Source organism: Zalophus californianus, chromosome 8 (assembly GCF_009762305.2).
Source record: "Zalophus californianus isolate mZalCal1 chromosome 8, mZalCal1.pri.v2, whole genome shotgun sequence".
NCBI classification, from domain to species: Eukaryota; Metazoa; Chordata; class Mammalia; order Carnivora; family Otariidae; genus Zalophus; species Zalophus californianus.
Window position 1 is genome coordinate 14,142,131 of NC_045602.1, and position 23,854 is coordinate 14,165,984.

At 44.0% G+C, this 23,854-nt stretch overlaps 1 protein-coding gene across 1 annotated transcript in view; it reads right to left on the reverse strand.

Annotated features, from left to right (window-relative positions):
• Window positions 1-11,109, reverse strand: part of SMC6 (structural maintenance of chromosomes 6) — a 118,653-nt gene extending 107,544 nt beyond the window's left edge. Inside the window, exon 1 of the mRNA XM_027622757.2 lies at window positions 10,671-11,109. The gene's annotated coding sequence lies outside the window, so the exon portion shown is untranslated. The remainder of the gene's footprint in view (window positions 1-10,670) is intronic.
• Window positions 11,110-23,854: the final 12,745 nt, after the last annotated feature.

Here is a 23,854-nt window from a genome sequence, read left to right on the forward strand (position 1 = left end):
TTATGTCCTCAGAAATACAGCTAAGGACTCAATTCCTTTTTAACCTGACTTTTTTTCTTTATTGAAGTAGTTTACATATGATAAAATCCACTCATTGTAAGTGTAAAGTTTGATGAATTCCCGTAATTGTATACAGTTGTATAACTTCTACCATAATCAAGATAAAGAAAAGTCTCATCACCCTCAAGTTTCCTTATGTTCCTTTACAATTAACCCTCTCAGATTACCTTGATCCCAGACAACAACTGATACGCTTTTTTCCCGATGTTTTGCCTTTTCTAGAATTTCTATAAATGGGATCATTCAGTATGGAGTCTTTGTATATGACTTTCTACCTGCCACATGTTTTTAGGACCTATGTTGTGTATATTAATACTCTGTTCCTTTTCATTGCAGAATAGCATGACATAGTATTAATATACTGCAATTCTTTCTTCATCAGTTGATGAAATAAAAGATTGTTTTTACATTTTGTTATTATGAAAATATAACCACGAATACTTGGATAAACATCTAGGGGTGAAGTTGCTGGTTCATACAGTCAGCATTTGTTTAATTTTTTAACACACTGCCACACTCTTTTCCAAGTGCACAGAATCATTTTGTGTTCTCACCAGCATTATGTGGGGGTTCCAATCACTCTACATCATCACCAAAACTTAATATTGTCAATCTTTTTCATTTTAGCCATTCTAGTAGGTGCATAGTGATATCTCCTTGTGGCTTTGTTTGCATTTTCCTGAAAACTGGTGACATGACGAATCTTACGTACATATTGGCCATTCATCTATCTTCTTTTGTGAAATTCCAGTTTTTTCTGGCCAATTTTTAATTGGGTTGTTTGTCTTCTTGTTATTAAATCATAAGTGTTCTTTATTTTTTCCGGCTATAAGCCCCTTGTTTGATGTGTTTTGCAAATCTTTTGTCTGAATCTGGCTTATCTTTTCATTTTAACTATGTGTTTCAAAGAGTAAAATGTTTTAAATTTTGATGTTTATTTTATTAATTTCTGTTTCCAGTGGCCTATTTAAGATATCTTTGTCTAGCCCAGTGTCCCAACTAATTTTCCTGTTTTCTTCTACAAGTTTAACGTTTTTTACCTCTTATATTTTGGTCTGTGATTCATTTCAAGTTAATTTTTGCATATGATATGAGGTAATGATTGAGGAACATTTTTCCCATACAGATAACCAGTTGTGCCACCACAATTTGTTACAAAAATATATCTTTTCCCTCATTGAATTCCCCTGGCTCCCTTGTTGAAAGTCAATCGACCTTGTAAGTGTAGGTCTATTGCTCAGCTCTCTTCTTTCTACTGATCTATCATTCCAATATCACATTGTCTCGTTTACTGTAGCTTTAGAGTAAATCTTGAAATCAGGTAGTTTATCTTTGTTCATTGCTTATATTTTCCTGTTAAAATCACCAATTTGGCTTCCATGTTACTAAAGCTAATAACTATAGTCTTAAATTTACCTTTCTGCAGAATTTGAGACTATTGAACTTCCCTCTTTCTTGAAGTTCCTATTCTCTTGTTTGCCATATCAACGCTGCCTTTTGGTTTATGTAGTCCCTCCTTGGCTATAATTTTATTTTTGTATTTCTTATTTATTTTTAAGATTTTATTTATTTGTCAGAGAGAGCACAAACGGGGAACGGTAGGCAGAGGGAGAAGCAGGGTCCCCGCTGAGCAAGAGGCCCAGTTGGATTCACTGGGCTTGGGGCTCCATCCCAGGGCCCTGGGATCATGACCAGAGCCAAAGGCAGACGCTTAACGACTGAGCTACCCAGGCGCCCCTTGGCTACAATTTTTAAACTCATAGGCTTAAATATTCATTCTTCTTAAATACTGGTATCCCAGTTCTCTCTCTTCTCTTACTCTCTATACAGTCTAGATATTTTCCACTATGTATGTGCTTCTGACTCAGATACAGATCTTTAGCTAAAACTTGCCTCCTAATCTATAGGTCTGCTTATTTAACCCATTCTTGACATCCCTGGGGATAAGAGTATGGTAATAAGATGGTAGAGGCTCTGAGGTGCCTGACACATTTAACCTTTGATGTAGTTCCAAGCCTTGTTGTAACTGGTTCCTGGTTCCAAGTGAAGTCATTTGGATAGTGCACATTGATTAACGTCAGAGATATTTATTGATGGTCAACTGAATAAGTATTATACACATCAAATGCCAAGGACTGCCAGGAAATACAAAGTGGTATAAAACCCAACTTTTACTCAAGGAATTGACAATCTAGAGCAAGGTAGGGAAATGTGGCATATTTACATACAGGAATAAATTATATTGGCTAGCACAGAATTGTTAAACGAAGGGAACGGGCAATTGATACTACATGAGTCCTTCAGAGGAGGGAGGATTTTTTTTTTTTTTAGCAAAGATGAGAGTTGACTGGGCTTTGAAGTATAGGCAGAAATTTGAGTGGCAGGATTGGAGCAGCATTGTGAACAGAGGACATTTCAGTGGATGAGGGAATAGCTTGAAGTAATGACACGGAGTAAAGGATGAGATTTGTCATGCTTATGGAATAGTGAACAATCCATTTCAACTGTGGAGTCTTACTCAGAACTCCGGTCTCCAGGGAACAAATCACTATGCAGGCAAAGAAATGGCCAAGGATGGAGAAGAGGTGATAAGGAATCTGGAGCAGAAAGCGAGCTAAGGTATCTGAGGGCAAAGGGCGAAATAAATAGGACAAAATGTAGCAAAGGACCTGACCAGGATGCTAAAGGATTCTGACCACATAAGCCACATGTAATATGTGAGCTCATCCATTCACACAAAGTACCAAAGGTGCACCCAACCTGGTCGCAGAGGAGGAGGAAGACGCTGAATTTAAAATTGCTGGGCAAGAGGGAAAAGGAACATTTCTTGAGTGCCTTCAATGTGCAAACTAGGCTTTTCACAAGCTTTTTAATCCTCTCAACAACTCTGTAAGGGCTATATTGCAGTATTTTGAAAATTTAGAAGCAAAAGCAATCCTTATTAAAACATTCCTCAGAAACAAAACCACATTTCTCCAGGGATCTGCTTATCTTGATTTGTTCACTCCGGGCATTTAACTTGGGATTTTATGAGATGGAAACAAAATGAGCTGGGAGTGACCGATCTGGGTTCATTTTGCCCCATATTGAATATAGGCATGAATAGATGAACTGTAATGTCAATTTTCAGTTTCTCCTCCTGAAGGATTTCTCTTCTTTCATTGTCCAGATTATACCTTTTTTTTTTTTTTAAAGCCTCCTATGTTGTTTCTGTTCCTTGCTGATTTGGTCTATGATGTCACTTGTAATACAGACTTTTATCATAAAGTTGCCACTTATGTACTTGCTCGTCACTTCATTGAGGCCTTGCTTTACTCCAAAATAGTCTTTCAAAGATCTGCCTCTAAGCTACCAGAATCCCAGAATTTGTTTCTCCCTGTTGGCTTCAAACAAAGGACCTGTTCTGTCCTAACTACTCTGGGCTTTGTGTGATCAGTCTTAAGGTTTGGGGTTTCCTTCCAGATTTCATAATAAGGAGGACTCTACTTATTGTGTGTGTGGGTAACATGGGTCATGTTCTTGGACATGCCTATTTTCAAATTCTTTTCTATTGCAGATTTTCTATGTGAACTCGGGAACATTTCCTGACTTTTTTGAGACTCATTGATTCAAATATTTATGTTACATCTATTATGTGATAAGCACTATGCTGGGTCCTGGAGACACAGTGGTAAATGGTATTCTATAAAGTTGGTTTAATAAAGGTAAAGTGACTGCCACCATCGACATATTATAGGCACTCCATTAATGGTGTCTGTGTCAGCTACCGTCATTTGGAAGGAGAACAAACTTTCAGATTTGGATTTAAGCTGAATGTAGCCCAACACTGCTCTTTGGGTAAAAAAAAAAAATGTGAACACCATAACATTCTACTAGGGAGCAGTGTGAGGGTGGGAGAGGTGTTTTCAGAAAAAGGAAGCTCTATCTCCAGGTTAGCATCATCAAAAAAGGGATCCTAAAAGGTATGGCCTTTGAGCTAAGTTTATAATATTGGAAAAAGAATAATGTGTTTGTTCAGATATAATTGGTAATTAATATTGATCAGCCACTTAACATATTTACTGAGGACCTACTTTGTGAAGGCCTCCTATGCCTTTCTGTATCTAACAGCGGGCTGGAAGTCTATGGAGTTTAAAATAATTTTCCCAAACCCGCCAGCTGGAAAAAGCTTCAGCTGGGACTAGAACTCAGGTCTCCCAATTCCTTAGTGAAGGAAATGCCCTATGTTTCCCTACTTCATTCAGTTCTTTACTCAAAGGTCAGCTCCGACAGCTTTTCCTGACCTCATCTAAAATCACTCCCCTTTATACTCAGCAGTACCTGACATTATGTTTCATTGTGTCTTTTCCAAACCAGAACACAAACTTGATGAGGGCAGGGGCCGAGTCCTTTCTGTTCACAGATCCTGGAACGGTGCTTAGCACAGTAGTGTGTGAATGATCCTCCCCCCGTCCTCACTGTGCCAAGCATGGCTGCACGGTCCTTGCAAAATATGGTCTCAGAACTCCAGCATGACTCACAAGGCTGGGGCAATCTGGCCCCAACCCATCTCTCCAGCTTCAGCTTAGACATTCCCAGCCATGAACCTTGGCTCTAGCCATCTAAGACCACTTGTTATTCCTTGAACAGATGTTTATGTCTTTGCTCATGAGTGGCTCACTGCCCCAAGTCCCTGCTCCTTCCTTATTAGCTAGACAACTCCTCTTCATCTATCAGGGACCAATTCAAATGTCATAACTTCTAATTCCAGACAGAATCCGTTGCTCTATTTGTGCTCCCAGAGAAACTGGGGTTTCCTCCATGAGAGTATTTATCACATTTCATTCATTCATTCAACAAATATTAGTTGGGTGCCTTCTAGGCAGGAGGCAACATATTCTTCTTTATAACTGTATCTATCCTTTTCTTTTTCATTTTTTTAAGATTTTATTTATTTTTTGACAGTGAGAGACACAGCGAGAGAGGGAACACAAGCGGCGGGAGCGGGAGAGGGAGAAGCAGGCTTCCCGCGGAGCAGGGAGCCCGATGCGGGGCTCGATCCCAGGACCCTGGGATCACGACCTGAGCCGAAGGCAGACGCTTAACGACTGAGCCACCCAGGCGCCCCTTGACCTCGTTTTTTTTTAAAATTTTTAAAAAGATTTTATTTATTTATTAGAGAGAGATAGACAGGGAGACAGGGAACACAAGCAGGGGGAATGGAGAGGGAGAAGCAGGCTTCCCGCGGAGCATGGAGCCCGATGCGGGGCTCGATCCCAGGACCCTGGGATCACGACCTGAGCCGAAGGCAGACGCTTAACGACTGAGCCACCCAGGCGCCCCTGTATCTATCTTTTTCTAAGATAAGACTGAGAACTCTTTCAGGGATCAAATCTTATTTATTTTTGTATTCCTTGGAACTTGTGCCAAGTTTGACTCTGCTTCATCAACTCTCATTTACCCATCAAGACTCACTGTGAATATGTTCTTCTCTAGAAAGGTTTATATAGCTTCTATGGCTCCCTCCTATTTCCAACAGACTTCTAAATTATTACCTGTATATAATTTTGTGTTGGTTCATTTGCATTTTTGTCTCTGGCACCAGCCACGAGCATCTTGTCCTTCTGGATCTGTAGCACCTGGCAGAGGAGCTGGTACACGAAGCTTCAGGGAATGGGTGTGGATTGCCTGGTGGTGAATTCAGGGTCTTAGTTCTTCCATTCTCCATGGAGAAAGATCAAATTTGTTTGGATGCTTCCCTTCATCAACTTGATCCCTGGCGCCCCTTCATCATTTTAAGATGCCATGGTGAGATGCCTTGCCTTCTGAAGGCGGAGAGGCTGAACCAACAGCTGACTGATTCTATTGCGCTGGTAGCACTTGGGGTAAAACAGTATAAATAATATCACTGAAGGCAACCTCCTTTCATCTGCAGATTAACCCACCAATGTTTATCACCTTCTTTGCCAGGAAAAGCTTTTATCAGGCTCAGCTAACAGCTTGCATCAGTCTCTTACAAGGACTTGCCACATTGCCTTTAAACTGACACGCTGCAGAGTCAGCCCCAGTAAGAGTCCAAAAAAGTGCAATCCTTCCTGATGAGGGTCAGAATGGCTGGCTTCTTTATCTCCAGGCCAGAGAAATTCAATAAATTGCCTGTTTGGCAGCAGAGGGGAGGGTCATCAGCAAAGTAGGCTGACCCTTATGTGAGCAGCCTGACTTTGAATATTTTGCTAATGTTCGGGAGAGTTCTTGTAAGCACCAAAGCAGAACTTCTTTGATAGAGATTAAGTATCTGAGCTTCCTCAGCATTATTCTGTGCCAAGCCCTGAAAAGGTAAATGTCGACCTCCCCAAATGGCAAAAACTGCCTGTGTAGTTAGAATTCTTTGATCAGAGCCCTAGTGAAAGAATTCTATAGTGTTTGCCTCATCATGACTTCGATCTCTTCATCCACCGCTCAACAGCTATGAGTGAAGTTGGGAAGGGCTCTCTCCCCTTTGAATCTGGAAATGAGAATGAGTGATTTATTCAACGTCCATGGGAAGGTGGACTTCACACCCTTTCCCTTTTTGTTTTGTTTTGTTTTCAGGTAATCCCAGTTGCAGTAACTGCTCCAATGTGATCATTATTGCTAAAATCATTTACATCTCTACTAAACTGAGAGAGCTCTCTCTCTGCAGACGCCAGATCCCAGAAGACTTATTTTACAGGTTGTCCAAACACAGGCGTCTCCGGTCCAGGCCCTGTGAAGCCCTCACGACTTCACAGCTGGGATAGTTCTATGGGAGGTGTCAAAGGACTCGGTACAACCAGGTCTACATCCTGTGAAACAGACCAAAGGACCCTCTTTAGCCTCGGAGGCAGTGGTCTGAGTAATTGTGCTAGTTCCGAAGAGACTAGCTGCTTGCTTGTTTCTCCTTCTCATGGTGAGAGAATGATACTTCCTCCTTTCTTCACACTCATTTACATATTGGGGATGAATGGCCTCTTCAAAGACATATATTAATGTACAAAGTTCGCATTACTGATTTTGGCATACAAAATCCATTGATGGACCACAAGTGATGTCTTTAAAATGTGTTCCATTATAACCTGTATGATTTTTTGAAATGGTAATTATCTCTAGTTTATGTAGGAAGACAAGATAGACAGAGTATACTGGGCACTAAAGAGTTTGAGTAGGTTCACACAGTTACAAAAGCTTTTTTTTTTTTTTTTCTTTCAGTTTCAAAAGTCTCTTATGCAAGGAGTGCCTGGGTGGCTCAGTTGTTTAAGCGTTAGCCTTTAGCTCAGGTCGTGATCTTGGGGTCCTGGGATGGAGCTCTGTGTTGGGCTCCCTGCTCAGTGAGGAGTCTGCTTCTCCCTCTCCCTCAGTCCCTCCTCCCTGCTCATGCTCCCTCTCTCTCTCTCAAATAAATAAAATCTTAAAAAAAAAAAAGTCTCTTGTGCAAAACATTAGTGAATCTTGGTAGAAGAGAAATGACAGAGATTGCGTGTTTACTATTATGTCCATCCACTTTACTAAGTCTTCAAATTCCTCATATATGTCCCACAAACACTCCGAAAGGCAGGCACTTTTATCCCCTACTTATACATGAAGCTAAGAGAAGCTGAAGAACATATCCGAGGTCAGCATCTAGTAGGCAGCAGAAGCAGGATTGGAGCCCAGAGCTAGTCTATCTCCAAAGATTCTTTGGTAAGAATTAGGCTTCTAGCTACTCCGCAATCATCTAAGGCTGTGGCACTTTTCAAGAAACCATCCATCAGTGAGATGCAATGACCCGTACTGATTTGATTTATAGAAAACGGGCAACTAAATCAGAGTAGTTCAGAGTCCCAGAAAAGCAGTATTGTGGATATTCAAGAAGCAACCCCGAAAGTTATTTTAATTTTGAGAATTAAGAAATAACTATCAAAGTCAAGCCTTGGGGAGATTGGGGGATTTGGGTGTGTGGAGACGGAGTAGGATGTGAGGGACTGCAGGACACTGAATCTCCCAGGGCTTTCGTGCCCTTCCTTCAAAGCTCTAAGCACCAGGGCCAAAGGTCCTCAAGACGGGTCATCGGCAAGTTCACTGTGGAGTGCCAGTTAAGAGCATCTCCTTTTTAGCAAGCACTTCTGACTTTAACCTTTTGCGCAGTGCCTACAATGGGCCAGGCCTTGTCCTAATCAGATAAATACACGTTTTACTAATCTTGAAAAGCAACCGAAGGAAGTAAAGCAACACATCTGCGGTCGCACAGGACATACATCTCCTCCCAGTTGTGTTGTACCTCCAAAGGGCGGGTACCGGCAGCCCTTGCATGAACCACCAAAAGCACTTTCAAATCTGATCTCCTTACTTCAATGCACTCGAGTCCTTCACAGCACACACGTGAGCCAGATAAATCTATTGAAATTGCAAATCACGTCCTAACAGCCCCCCAACCCACACCCATGTAAAAACTTCCCGTCATGCTCTGCATAAATTCCAAAGTCCCTGACGAGCCTATAAGGTCCACCATGGCTGACCCCTGCCTATCTCCCTAACTTTATCTCCAACCTCTTCCCCCTCATTGCTCACCCCGCTCCAGTGGTGCTGGCTTTCTTTCATTTCCTTAAACATGTCAAACTCTGGCTCTTGAACTTGCTGTTCCCTCCACCTGGACTTCTCACAGATCTCTGGGTAAGTAAGCTCCTTATCACCCTTCAGCTAGTATTTTTGTGAGCACCCTATCTAAGTAGCTGCCTCCACTGCTTGGACACACTCTCCTTCATACTTGCCTCCTACTCTACCTTATTTTCTTCACAAGTCGCTAGATTTTGTTGTTGTTGTTGTTCATTTGGCTCTTACCACTAGAATAGCAACACAAGAGAAGGAACTTCATTTTGTTCTTTGTTATATTCCCAGAGCCTTCAATAGTGCCTAACATGTAGCACACATCTAATACACCCTTGTTGAATGAATGAATGGATGAAGTTAACCTCTGAATCCAAATCCGCCTGAAGCCAAAGCCCATGCTTTGACCACCAACATGCTACCATTTTTAATTGAATTCTTAAGACGGACTTAGTACTAGGCTAGGCATGTTGCAGAGAACACAGGAATAATATCTGGTCCCTCCCTTCGAGATGTTTCTAATTTAGTTGTAATATCAAACTCATGTGCTCTTGAGATATCAAATAATACCACCGAGTTCTGGGTGAAGGGAATGGTGTCTGAGGGCATCAGAATGCAGAAGTGAGTGGTCAGTGAGGATCTGGGCTGTCCTCAGAGGCTTTCTAGAGGTGAGTGCATGGTAGGAGGCTTGCATGATGCAATTTAGAGAAGGGGAGAAGAAGACTATTGGGTCCTTGGATAAGACTAACATTGGTGAGTTTATCCAGGATAGAGTCTAAACAATGACATGTGTTTTAGGTCATCCCAGACTGGGGACATTTGTTAGAGCCTTTTTGGAAAAAAAAACAAAAAAACAAAAAAAAAAAACCACTCACCCATTACATACAAGTACAATTTAACAAGAAAACAAGGCCAGCAAGGGAAAAAAGGAAAGGAGGAAAGGAAGTAACGCTCCGTGCTTCCGACTTGTGGTTGGGGGCTGAGCGGGAGGTGGACCTGACACACAGTGGAGTGTTAGGTAATTATTGGCTCTCTTGCCCTTGAAGTTCCTTTTTGTGGAATTCACCTGGAATTCTATGCTTTCTTCAAAAATCAGTTACCCACAGTGTGGGCTCATAGGATGAGGTCACCTCTTTGGGGTAAGTGGTAGGGCCAAGCTGCTCTGGAGTATCATATACACGCAGGTGTGGGGCGGCACAGAACCCTGGCTGCGAGAGAGACCATGCAAGAGTTTATCAGAGGGCCGCGGTTCCCCTGTGGCGGGATTCCCCCACCTCCAATCATGGCTCCCAGTGAAGGGTAGAGCAAGGGGATCCTTGAGAACTAGGTCATCAACTAGCGAAGATGACTTTCCATGCTCAGAATAAACATCCATCCATCCATCCATCCATCCATCCATCCATCCATCCATCCATCCAACAAGCAGTTACTCTATGCCAAGTATCATGTAAGTTGCAGGGGCTACAGTAAGGGTGACAGTTTTCTTGAGGAATTCATGGTCTATCCACAAAGAACCCCCTATGCAATTGTGTCTTAACTTGCTGCTCAGGCTTCCAGGTCTGGGTTGAATGAAAACATTTATCCCATATCCAGACTTGGCCACAAAATCACACCAAACCAAACCAAATCCCTCCATGAAAGGGAAGACGACACTTAACCTTTTTTCCCCCTGGAGCTCTTCCCAGAAAGGTGATAATGGAAGATTTGGTCCCAACAGGGCCACAGGCAAGGGATTTGCATTTTAAAGTTTGACAGATATTTATAGGCCTTTTGATCTCCTTTCTCTCCTCTACCCCGCCCCCCCCCCACCCAACCTTGCCTGCCTCTTCCTCCCCCACCCGATCCTCTGCATTGTACCAGGTACAAATCTAAGAAATGATGGTCCCAGGTCCAGGGGACCCTGGTGCACTGGTGTGGTGTGTTCATGGTCATATACTTCCTACTTTTTGAGTAGCACCTGTCTATCAAGTACTTTTCTTAATTCCTAACCCCCACCATCCCCCTGCAAGCTTCATTTATGATTTATTTACCTTGTGTTGTTGTTGTTAAGGGAGGAGGAACATGAGGCTCGGAGACGTTCAACAAGCTGCCTCGAGTCACTGAGAAGTGGTAGAGACAGAATGAAAACCCAGGTCTGTTTGTCCCAACCTATGACCTTTTCATTAAGCCAGGCGGATTCCAGGAGACAAGGCTGGTTCTCGCAGGCTGCTTAGCTAAGATCCTTCTCAGAAAAGATTATTCTGCATTCCAGTTTTGCTGGTGTTACTCTGGAAATAGCCCAATAAATGTCACCATTTGATTTACTTGGGACAAACCGGCAGCTGCCTTTTCCTTTGCGGCCCTTCTCGGGCTTGGAGTTGTCCCTTTGCTTCGACTCCTCTTTCGCACAGATCCTGGCCACGCAACAGCTGCAAGCCTCGGGTTGGCCCTGTCGTCTGCAGCCCCGTCAGATTTGCCGACCACAGCTTCTCTCTCTGGCCCCAAGAAGCCTGTTGGAGACAAACACAGAATCTCAGGCCCGTACATTTTTTGCAGCTGGAGGGGATCCTACACACCAGCTGGGACCCGGGGGTTCAGAGAATGGCTTGTGCAGAGTAGCTGGCACCAGATTGATTAGAATATCACATATTTGTTCTATTACAAGTGGACAGATGGGAACTATGCTTATGGCGAACATAGCGTAATGTATAAACTTGTCAAACCACTGAGTTGTACACCTGAAACTAATGTAACACTGTGTGTCAACTATACTCAAAAAAAAAAAAAGTAAAAGTCGAGAGAAACAAATTAATTAACACCTCTATGTGCTAGGTGCTTTGTCGGATTTAATCTTTCCTACAACCCAGTGAGGTAGAATTAATTATTACCCTCATGTTACAGATGAGTCCTGGCTTAGAGAACTAATTGACTTAAGGTTCTTAACTAGTCCCTGGCGGGGCCAGGATCTGAGCTCAGGCACTGCAGGTAACACAGACCTTTCCTTTCTGACAGTGGGCGGTGGGGCGGCGGGGCGGGGCGGGGCGGGGCAGGGGGGGAGGGGGCAGTGAAGAAGAGCACGAGTAAGACCCCCGTCGAGGTGACCGGCCTAGGAAATTTGTTCCTGAAGAGCAAAGAGTCAACGGCAGAACGAAGTGATGCATGCAGTCATTTTGAGGTCAAGCCTGTAACCTAAAATCATCTGGCATTCACCAACAACCCAGGTAGGATTTTGACCCTGAAAAACAAGGTCGGCGGGCTCTCCCCAAACATTCTGAGGCTGTCTGTGACAGGTCAGAAGGTTCTGCAAGTTCCCGTCCTCCTTGGAAAATCCATCTCCCACCCCCAGAGAGGGGGCCTTAGAAGTGCCAAACTGGGAGCCATAAGAAAGTTGTTGCTTGGTGCTGAGTCTTCCTGTTGAGGTTGAGAGATCACGTTCAAAGCTCAAGCCGCAGCTTCCCCACCTCCGCTCCGCATCCCACCTCCAGTCCGTAGAGGGAATGCCTCTTCCCTTCCCCCACTGTAGTTCCTTGTCAAAGACTCCGGATTGTGCTGAGCTGGGGGGCAGATTGGGAGTCTGAGGCATCCTTTCTGCTCTTTTCAGATAAAACCCAACCTCATGAGAGAGGTAAATTCCTGTCCAGAAGCAGAAATCTCCCCTCCCGAGCCCCCAGGGATAGATTCTGGTACGGATTGGGCTGCTCCTAAGAAAGCTCTTTTCTGAATGATTCCCCAACAACCACGTAGCAGGAGGTCCCAGTGTTCAGAACAGCAGGGGTAGGAGATGATGCTCATCCAACAGCTTCAGATCTTAGCCAGCATGCCCGGGCCCAACCCCAAACTGCTTTTAAGGTATAACTTGCAACCTATTTCTGCCAAAACATGTTTCTTGACCATCATCCATGCTAACCTCATTTTCCTCAGAAATGCGATATACCCACACATAACTATCAGGAGGAGAGACTGTGGCATTTAGTTGTGCCTCGAGGGACCCCTTTGAACTTGACACCAAAGGAAACTTTTCTGCATCTTGATATCACCCATTTTGGAGTAAATAATGGACCTGCTGATGACAAGGTTACTAAAAATCCCAACTTGGCATCATTTTGCTGGCTTGCCAGTGATGACATTTTCTCTACTTAGAAAGTACTCATTATTGTTATCCATCCATCAGGTAGCTCTTAGGCCTTTTTGTGTTATGCAAAACTTTTAACACTTTATGAAATCTATAGATCTCCTTACCAGTTAGTACACACGGACACATACACGATCATTGTTGTGTGCTGTATTTGACACCCTGAAGCCTATTCCTGACCTCTATCGCACTGTGGACGTGTGTTCTAGAAAGTGAGCACCCTGGTACAGGGCCCTTGTCTCCAAAATGTAGTGAGGTTTCTAGTACATCGTAGAGAGAGTACTCGGGAAATGAGTGTTGCAAGTTGAATGCATTAAGCCATCTGGAAGCGAGTTTGTGAGAACAAAGCTAGCTGGGTGACCCTTTGAAGGAGGTAGCTGCTCTTCCAGCCCAGTAAGAATGGCACTGAGTGATTGCACACAGCTCAAAGAGAGCGCCCAGTGCTGCACTCTGGCAGAAATGAGAGACGGTGGGACAAACGAGACCGACAAACGTCAACAAGGGAAACACTGTGGGACTTCATGTACTGGATCAGGTGCCAGGTAAGTAACCTTGGGGATTGCCAAGTGCTACACCAATTGTTCCCAAATCCAGCCTTCTTAAGATGATTCATCTGAAGAATTGTTATAAAAACAAATTGTTGGGTCCCACCCGCATAGATTTTGAGTGAGGTGGTTTGGGGCTCCCACTTAGAGAAGGAGTGCTACAGATCAGAGAGGGATGTAGGGCGCTGGAGCCAGAAAAGAAAAGAAGAAGAAAAGAAGAAAAATGCATCTGGGGGCCACAGATCTGTTCACTACTCCCTGTGGTTGGCTGGCATAGCACCCGCTCTACGTGCAACAGAGGCCACCAAGGTGTTGGCTGGTAGTCCGAGGAGACCAGAAAGAACACATGGGTTTTGGATAGGCAGTGGGGTGGCACCACTCACCGCAGGCAAAAAACCGACACTAGCCAACGAAGAGCAATGGGAAGAGCCGCCTGTCTTCCCAGGAGAGTGAGAAGGGCAAGTCCAGACTGGGAGGAAAGGGGAATGTGGGGAAGGAATAGGAAAGAGACAAGTAAGATGGGTAATAAGGGTATCAAAAGAGAACACAGCGTAAGGGCTCATCTACAGGCACAATTCCTTCAGCATCAAAAAAGATGCTAAGATCCAGAAGATGGTGACAGCTGGTATTGTGGGGAAGGCATGGAAGGGGAGGGGAGCAAGACATTTATCCCCAATCCCATTGTCTGTTCCTTAGACACTCTTAGGGCCCCCCAGCTCTGCCAAGAGCATTTTTCTGCAGGGCTTATCACAAATGCTGATAATTAAAAAGCTTGTGCAGCCCTCAAACACTCTGCTTTCCATTTGCAAGAATGTCCAGGAAAGGCTAGTTTAAGACACTTACCTCCTCTCTGCTGGCTTTCTCACCTGTACTCGCCAAACCCAGTCTTCCTATAAGGAATCATGACATTGCTCCTTTAGGACGTTTTGAGCCGCGAGAAGGGAGACTATCATGCACGTACACATAAGCACAATTATTTTCACAGGATTCTATTTCCCTGCTCTCTCTGAGTCCATCTCCTGGTAGCAGCTGTGGGGCTCCCTAAAGCCAGCAACAGCTGGGACCATGAGCCCACCATTTGAGTCTGTGGATGACACAGGCTCAGCCCTGAGATACAGCTGTTCTTTAAAGCCTCGAGGCTTGGCCTCCCCCCACCCCATCCCGGTCTGGACAACAAAGAGAGTCATTCATTAAAAAGAAACTGTGGTCTAGGGACAGTGTAGAGCCATCTGGGAGTGGGGTAGAGAATGTACTTGGGGACCAGGAGTGGGGTGGGGGGGGGATGGGACATAAAATTCAGAGGGTCAGGATGGGCCAGAACATGGATAACCTTAAATGTCAAGCAGAGACGTTATCAGGAGGTTTTAATGGCATGAAAAAGTCAAGGAGCCATGAGGGCCTAGGGGTCATCCAGTCCTGCTCCCTGGGGCCTGTGCTTCACGTCTACTTAACAACCTAGACAAAGAGACCTACGCTGGACCCGCTCTTGGCTTCCTGGTGCCAGACTCGGTAGCTCTTGGACCCCTGGAGGTCTTTTATCAGTCCAAATCAGAAGTTTCCAACTTCCCTGCTTATTAAAAAAAGAGATTACCTGGCCCCGGCCTAGACTTATCAAATCAGAATCTCCAGGAGAGGGGCCTGGGAATCTTTCTTTTGAAAATAATTGTTCCTCTTTCCCTAGGTGAACTTGGGAGCTCCAACAAGGACTCAGCAACCGTTAGGGTTTCCTACTTGTCGATGTCCTGTTGTCTTTACAAGAGTGCTTCCCCTCCATTCCCTCCCTCCCTCCCTCCCTCCTTCCCTCCCACCTTCCTGCCTTCTTTCCTTCTTTCTTTCCTTCCATCCTTCTTTCCTTCTTTGTCTTTTCTTCATTTTTAAATAAATATACTACCCAGATGCTTTGATTTCAACTTGATGTCAACGTGGTTCCCGAGTCGTTTTCCTTCACACGTGGACCTACTCAGGCCATCCTTGCCTGGTCACTGCTTTGAAAATTTCAATTTTTAAATTAATAGCTTCTTAAATTTAGAAAATACTGACAACTATAAAGAATAATAGCAGCTACCAACGATTGAATGCTCACTCTTTCCAAGGCCAGGTATCATGCCATCTCTCTACATGTATGAATCTTCACAACAATCCTGTGAAGTGGGTACTCTCATTATCCCCAGATTACAAACACAGAAACAGACATGGAGAGATTCAGTTACCTGCTTATGATTGCATAAAGAAGGGTCAAGATTTGAACCTAGGAACGTTGGCTGGCAATCTTCGCTTCAAACCATGACACGAGACTACCCCTTGAGAAGAAAGGAAAATGAATGGAGAAAAATTACCCTCAATTCCTATCACCAGAAACAACCACTTGGAAACCTTTAGTCATTTTTTTCTGTGAAAAAAATGTAATTGGATCAAAATTTTATATCCTGCTTAAAAACTCTCCGGTTAGATTGTATTTCCTCTCTTATGTGTTCCTCGCAAATACGATTTTTGTCAACTACCTAGTATTCCATCATATGGAGAGGACATAATTTCTGTACCCCCCCTTTGTTGTTAGATATCATAGCTGTTTCTAATTTTTCACTATCATAATATTGTGATAAATATTCTTGTTTGTAAATATTTGACTGCAACTCTGTTTAGTTCTATAGGATGAAGTTCATGTGCCAAAGGTACTCTTACATCTAACATGCACTCCGGATATTTTAAAATATGAAAACAAGTGAGCCAGTTTGCCCTTCCACTGGCAGTGTGTGGGCAAAACCGCTTCCTTACCCTTTTGCCAACTTTGCCAATTTGGGAGGTGAAAAACAGCCTTTCCTCGTTTTCCATTTCCATGTCTTTGATCACCATAGAGGTGATCTTTTCTTCTGAGTTTTACTAGCCCCTTGTACTTCTTCTTCTGGGAACTGTTTATTCATTCCCTTGCTCATTTCCCCAGTGGCAAGCCTGTGTTGTTCTTATCTGTATGAATTCTTCAGAACAATACCCTTTGACCCTCTTATTTATGAGAAATATTTCCCAACTTTGTTTCTTTGCCTCCTATCCACTTTCTAGGTGCCAATCAACTTGAAAATTAGGAAATCCGAAATAAAAATGGCCCAAAGGCCAATGTTCCTGAAAATAAGCCGGGTCATTATGCAGATACCCTCCTAAAAACATTTTTCGTATTCATTTTAATACCAGCATTTCCAGCATCTGAATTTCCGGCATTGGAGAGGACTAAAGAAGTAATTTCACACATTTTTGCTCTTTAGGCTGGTAAGAACAGAGGTGAATCCTTAGAGAACAACCTCAGTGCAAAGTGCTTTCAACTTTTTTGACATGGGTATTAAAACGCCACCCCAAATACCAGTAGTAATAAAGAATCCAACTTAAAAGGGGAGTAGGTGTAAATGTAACACATGAGGTTTTTTTGTTGTTGTTGTTTTGTTTTGTTTTTTGTTTTTTCGAATCTTGCAAGCCAGTTGCTAAAGAATCAGTGGAGAAGTGCTCGAAGCTGCTTCCCCTCCCTGGTCTGTGAGGAAAACCCCAGCTCTCTGGGGCTAAATGTTGATGAGATTTTTGAACCCAGAGGAACCGCTCATGTTCCCTTGTGCTAAGATTAGCCAAAGCATTCTGCCCACTGCTCTCAAGGGAGAATAGCTTCACTTCCTCTGTTTACTACCCTTTCCCTCTGTGCTGATGATTCTTCACCCACATGTTGCAACCCCCTCTCTCCAACCCTCCTGTCTTCTACCTAAGTGCCCATTTTGTGCAGACAGGGTGGCTGGATTTTCTTTTTCCCCAAATGAACATATTTAGTTATAGTTTTCAAAAGAGAAAGAGATGTAGAGACCCCACAGGGAAATGGCTACTCGGGAATGGATTCTTTCTGAGGGAAGAACACACTAGCTTGGTTTCCATCTACATTCATTTTGCAAAGAAAATTCACACAGTGCTTGGCTACGGAGTGGGTTGATGAGTTAGGATCTTGAGCTCAGGTTGTCCAAGTGCTGGAGGAGAAAGGAAACCTTACAAATGCTTGGGAGGGATGATGCTGTCCTTCCTCATGATACGGCACACCAACGGGGTGGAGATAAACCTAATTTGGGGTCGGGGAATCCTCCTCAGGAATGGCTTAAGAAGTACACGAGGGTTTCGTCTTTCTGTTCTCAAGGATTTCTGTAGTTCAGCATGTCTATCTTCTGTCTCTTATTTCTCATGAAATAAGCCAAATTATTTTATGCCTGTTTTTTTTTTTTTTTAACCTGCTCTTTTGTCCTGGTCAAATATTCAGCCGGTGAAAATCATCTATTCATTCATTGTGTGATGCTTTACAATTTATTTTTAAGAGGATTAAGGCCAAAAATATTATTTTCCGGCTTTACAATGAACCTCAAACTCAAATCAGGAGAGCCAAAAATGTTTATTACTTCCCTGGTTGGTAGTGAACGTAATGGCAGCGACATCAAAGTAATCCTCCCAAGTACCTCGCCCTGGCTTTGCTAAAACTCTCACACGCTTGACAACACAGGTGCTCTCTCCCTAACTGTGTAGGAAATTGCTACTTTTATTTCTCTTTACTAGCTCAAGGACATAGGAAGATATCATATAGCACTTCGGTGCTTTCTTTTAACACACACAGATACACACACGCAGACACATAGGGACAGACAGACAGACAGAAACTCACACCATATTCCCTTGTCCCACAAGAATTACCTGGGTTTTTTGTTGTCGCGTGTCGGTTGGGTGCCAAGATTGTGTGGAGAGGTGAAAAGATCCAGGTTTTCAACTTAGGCCAGAAGGTTTTCAAACACTGGTTCCATCCCTTGCCTACTTGGAAGGCCAGGGGCCGGCCTGGCCAGTGGGGTCCTGGGAGGCTGTGGCTGGACCAAGGGACTGAGGGAGATAACACAGGTGAGGAGTGTGTGCGGAGCCCAGAGCAGGCAGGAACCCCAAACGCTAAGGGCAGCTCTTAGAACGGGGGCCTCTGAGGGTGGCGTGCTGAGCGCAGAGCTGGAGGCCAGGAAGAACGCATCTGACTCCGGGCGAGTGGGCCGCAGCGTGGTCTGGTGGAGGTGTGGCCTTGCCAAGAGAAGCCGCTTCTGTCGACCTTGGGCCAGCTCCTCCACACCCGAGTTTGGCCTCCTGTCTTGTAAGCTGAGGATGATGCCTAGCTCACTGGAGCGGCGAGGCTGTCCTCTGTAGCCCAGCACAGGCTCAGCGCTGCAAGTCTGCAAGAAAGGAAGAATAGTCACTGCTCTTATTGACACTAATACTGCAAAGTGTTTTATTTACACAGTCTTAAGACTTTCTCTGAATTTTCAGTGATAGGAAAATATGCTTAAATATCAACCTGACCTGCTCTTTGAGAAAGATAATTGCATGGCCTTAGGCCAGGGAAAGTACTAGAAAGTGGTAGAGGGAGACAGATGTTTCTTATTCTAGAACTGTGAACTCAAAGTTGTAAAACGGCTGCAATCCTCACGACATGTGACAGGGGCTCCTTCTGAAACCCTCCCTCCCCCATGTCCTCCCTCATGGTGTAAAATCACCCCCTAGAGCCTGGGGCTCCAGACTCAGACCCCTTGAGACTAGGTCATGTCTCCTCCACATTTTCATCTCCTGGGTTTGGGCAATGTTTCAAATTCTCTAAGCCCCAGTCTTTTCTTATGTAAGATGGAACAAAAACACTACTTCCTTTAAAGGATTGTTGTAAGATTTAAATGAAATAAATCGTACAAAGCACTTAGTACTAAATACATTTATTATTGTTTTCATCACTGGGTATGGCCAAGAAAGGGGGTGGCTCTCTGTGGGTGCTTAATTTAGGAATGAAGACAGAAAGTCTAAACCTACTACATCTTTCCAGCCCCTGCGATGCCTAGTACACTGGGCCAATCTCAGGGGCTCTGTATACATTGGCTACGTGATTGAATGGTACCAATCAATCAGTCTTCCCCTATTTACTGAGCTGTAGTTCAAGCTTGAGTTCCGGCTTTAAGAGCACTGCAAGGACCATCATGCTGACGCCTCCAACTTTCCTCAGTTGTTTTCGCCACTGGAGAAAAGCCTGGACTCCAGGCAGCCTACATAGGTTTGGATCCTGGGGCTACCAGTCAATATGTGGGGTCTTGGGCAAGTGACTGAACCCCTCTGTGCCTCAATTTGTTATTAGTAAAACAGGATCAGGGATGTTACTAGCACCTACTTTGTAGGGTTGCTGTGAGGATTAATGGGAATTCATCTCAATTAAGCACCTAGAATAAAATCTGGTGCAGCCTTGGCCTCTAGGCATGTTCTCCACAAGCAGCTTGCGTTGGGGCCCCAGGGCTGTGCTGACCCAATCCGCCTCTGCTTCCTCCTAATCGTGATGACCAGAAGCTCCTTGTCACCTTCCGGGTAAAGTCCCAGTGCCTCATCCTTCTGGATAGGGCTTTCCTTTCCAACCTCAGCCTCTGCTGGGCCTCCTGCAGACATGGTTTCCTAGTAGTTTCCTGCAAATTCATGCTATCTCGAACCTTCGAGCAATACCTAGAAAGAGCTCCCTGAACCTTTCACCTTGTTAAAACAGCTCTGCTTTTAAAGGAGGATCCTCTTAAGACCCCACAGGAGGGTTCTTTTAGAAAGCAAGGCCGTAGAAGTCATGTCTTTCAGAAAGTCCTCCAGATTCTTTTCTGTGCCCCTCATTGGTGTGTAAATACTTCTAAGATTTGACTCAGGTGTAGTCTGCTTCTAGTGGCTCTTCTCTTGACACAGATATCACTTTCTATCCATCCACCAGTGTTTGGACAGCCACTGAAGCACTAAAGCGCTAATATTATCATGCGGACACGTTACAGAGGACGCCCAGGGCTGTCACATAGAGCCACGCATGTGCCCTATGGTTCAATTTATCACAGCACATGTACATTGTTTTATCAGTATTTTCACTTCTCTATCTCTGCCCTCAATGCTCCAAAGCAACATGAAGACGAAAGCTTCTTCATTTAGCTTTCTGTTCTCAGCACCCAGCACAGTGCTTGGCACTCAACGTGTACCAAATAAAAACCAACAGGATAATTGATGGTCACCTTCTTAGCTCTGCACACCACGCTAAGACCCAGCAAAATAACCATCCGTACCTTCAAGGAACTTGCAACATAATTGGGAAACAAGTCAGACTAATGTGGGGAGATAACCAGAACAGTGGGCAGTATATTTTAGTGTCAAAGGAATGGGGTCAAAGTTAGGTAACGTCCGTAAGAGAAGGGAAAAGTTCTGAGGGCTGAGGCAGGTGGGGAAGGCTTCTTGGAGGAGATGGGATTCGAACCAAGCCCTGCATCTTGCAGATGTTCTCAGTGATTATATTATGTGGGTGACATGGCTTCCAGCGTGCAGGGTGTTCGGTGGAAGGAGGCTGGACGTGGCATTCATGCAGACTTAGGTAGTGCCAATCCTGCCTTTCTGTCCTCTTGCTGTGTCTGCTGGGTCCCTTTCTGAACACAGGTCCCCTCCTCTTTTGAGTATGGATTATAACCTCTACTGTACAGAGTTGTATGGAAATTAAGATGAACTAATAAATCTAAAAGAGACAGGTTTAATTCTCAGTACATGGTGGAAATTCAGCAGAGTAGCTCTCATTTTAATTAGACTCCAGGATTAGGTTTTGTTTTTTTAATTTTTTTTTTTAAGAGAGGGAGGGCAGGGCAGAGGGAGAGAATTTTTTTTAAAGAATTATTTATTTTAGAGAGATAGCGAGATAGCAAGAGCAGAAGGGGGAGAGGGAGAGAGAATCTCAAGCAGACTCCCTGCTGAGCATGGAGCCTGATGCAGGGCTTGATCCCAGGTCCCTGAGATCATGACCTGAGCTGAAACCAAGAGTCAGAGGTTTAACCAACTACATCATCCAGGTGCCCAGGGAGAGAGAGAATCTTCAGCAGACTCCCCATTGAGCATGGAACCCCACACAGGGCTCCATCTCACAACCCCAAGATCATGACCTGAGCTGAAACCCAGAGTTGGACACTTAAGCAACTGAGCCACCCAGGTGCCCTTCCAGGATTAGTTTTGTTTTTAGTTTACTGATCTATTGAAGGATTTCCTGCAGCATCATGAGAGGTCGAAATCCACTGGAGCCCTCCCTCTGCCTTGAGCAAATGGCCCACGCAAACTGCCTTATGTGGTTCAGGGATCCAGGAGTTTGCAGGGGGAATAAACTTTCCATCTTGATGCTTCTCAAAGGCCTGGGGATAGTGCTATTTCTCACAAGATAGGCTTTGAAAGAGCCAGCTTCCATGCTGATTTACTTGGTATTATGTAGCATGGCAAAATCGCTGGGTTTGGGTGGATGATTTCATTGGTGACAGCAGTTACTTTTGTTGACCTTGAAAACATCTCAACATAGTCCTATAGCCCTTTCCACTTCCCAAAGGCAAGCTTCAGTTCTAAATCTCTAGCTTCTTGGCAACGTGGTGTACAGGGTGACCCTAACTTTCCCATGAGGAAACCGAGCTACGTAAAGGTTGAATGACTCACTTAATGTTTCATAGTAAAGCAGGGTCAGAACTAGGACTAGAATTAGGGTGCCCTGTGTCACAGTTCCAAACTGCTGAGTGAAGTTGAAAGTTTTCTTAGGCAGTGGTTACTGAGGATAAGTCTGTGGTGGGAATGATCCATCCTACGAGGAGTGCTCGCTTAATTTTTGTCATTGCTTAGAGTGGGCAGTGCATGGTGATAGTAAAACACAGACCAATTCTCAGTCAGCTTTATCACTATTCTCATATAATCTATAGGCAATGCCTCCCTTCACTGACTGCCTTGGGGGCTGATGGCTCCCACCACCGGCCCTGGACAACTACTGATCTTTGGTAAAGAATTCTATCTGAAGTGGTTTTGTTAGAAAGAAAGAAAGAGAGAAAGAGAGAAAGAGAGAAAGAAAGAGAGAAAGAGAGAAAGAGAGAGAGAGAGAGAGAGAAAGAAAGAAAGAGAGAGAGAAAGAAAGAAAGAAAGAAAGAAAGAAAGAAAGAAAGAAAGAAAGAAAAGAAAGAGAGAAAGAGAGAGAGAGAAAGAAAGAAAGAGAGAAAGAGAGAAAGAAAGAAAGAAAAAAGAAAGAAAGAAAGAAAAAGAAAGAAAGAGAGAGAGAAAGAAAGAAAGAAAGAAAGAAAAAGAAAGAGAGAGAGAAAGAAAGAAAGAAAGAAAGAAAAAGAAAGAAAAAGAGAGAAAGAAAGAAAGAAAGAGAAAGAAAGAAAGAGAGAGAGAGAAGAAAGAAAGAAAGAAAGAGAGAAAGAAAGAAAGAAAGAGAGAAAGAGAAAGAAAGGAAAAAGAAAGAAAGAGAGAAGGAGAGAAAGAAAAGAGAGAGAGAAAGAGAGAAAGAAAGAAAGAAAGAAAGAAAGAGAGAAAGAAAGAAAGAAAGAAAGAGAAAGAAAGAAAAGAGAGAAAGAGAGAAATAAAGAAAGAAAGAAAAGAAAAGAAAAGAAAGGTTTCATTTGAAGTGACTTGAAGCCAAAAAATATGGGAGAGATGTATTTGTCACCACATGTATTGTGTGGCTCTAACTTCTCCTATCTCAAGGAATCAAGAGTTCACTGAACATGGTTTCATACTTAAGGGGACATTAGTTGCCATACTTAAAGTTTACAATGTGCAGACCTGGTAAAGTGTGTTCTCTCTGAGACAAGTACTAGTATTTCCACTGTACAGAGAAAGCTGTGAAGCTGAGAGATTCATTAACAGGGCCAAGGGCACAATTACTCAGTAGCCAGTAGTTAGGTCTGACTCTAATGGACACCCTCTTGCCACGACTGCCGCTTTCTATTTGCCCAACAATGTCTGGACAGGCACTAAAGCATGAAAAATGCTAATATTGCAGAGGAGACACACCACTGAGGGACCCCCCCAAGGCCACCATTGTGGAGGTTGAGCCCTGTATAAAGAGCCCGGCCAAGGAGGTCAGTGGGTGCCAAAAGAAGCCCAAGCTAGGCGTTTTTCTAATTCGCACAGAGGTGCCTTATGGGGCTGGCAGTGACCTGGGACCTCGGGTGGTTATAGGGTCAGGCATCAAAACAGCATGTTGCCCTCTGTTTCTTGTTGATTCTTTGAGCAGTATTTGTCAGTTTCTCATAAGTGGCTCGGCCTAGTTTCCTGGCCAGTTCCAGAGTCTACCATCTTCTCTGTGATCTCCACTACGGGCTACTGTAAAATGCCCAGTTGTCTTTGTCCCTGTCGCGCTACCGTTGTCAGAGATATGACTGGCATCCCCTCAGAAGTGACATGAGACACTACGTGAAAATTTAGACACCAGGCCACTCATGAATCTGTGTGACAAATCCTGGGTCCTCCTCATTGGAAAGGCTGCCTGGGGCCTGGGATGGGAGAGGCAATCTGTATCTCCATGTTACTCTTTGGAAATAGGACCAGGACACTTTGCAAGCCCTCTTGGGAACATGCCTCAGGCTTGGGAACTTCTCCTCAATGTGTTACAGTCGTCGTTACAATTGCTTACCAGTGTTTGTTGAGTGACCTTTAAATGCATATTAAGATATTTATCCTACTAACTTAGTAATGTGGGAACTGTGTAGTCTGACTGATATGA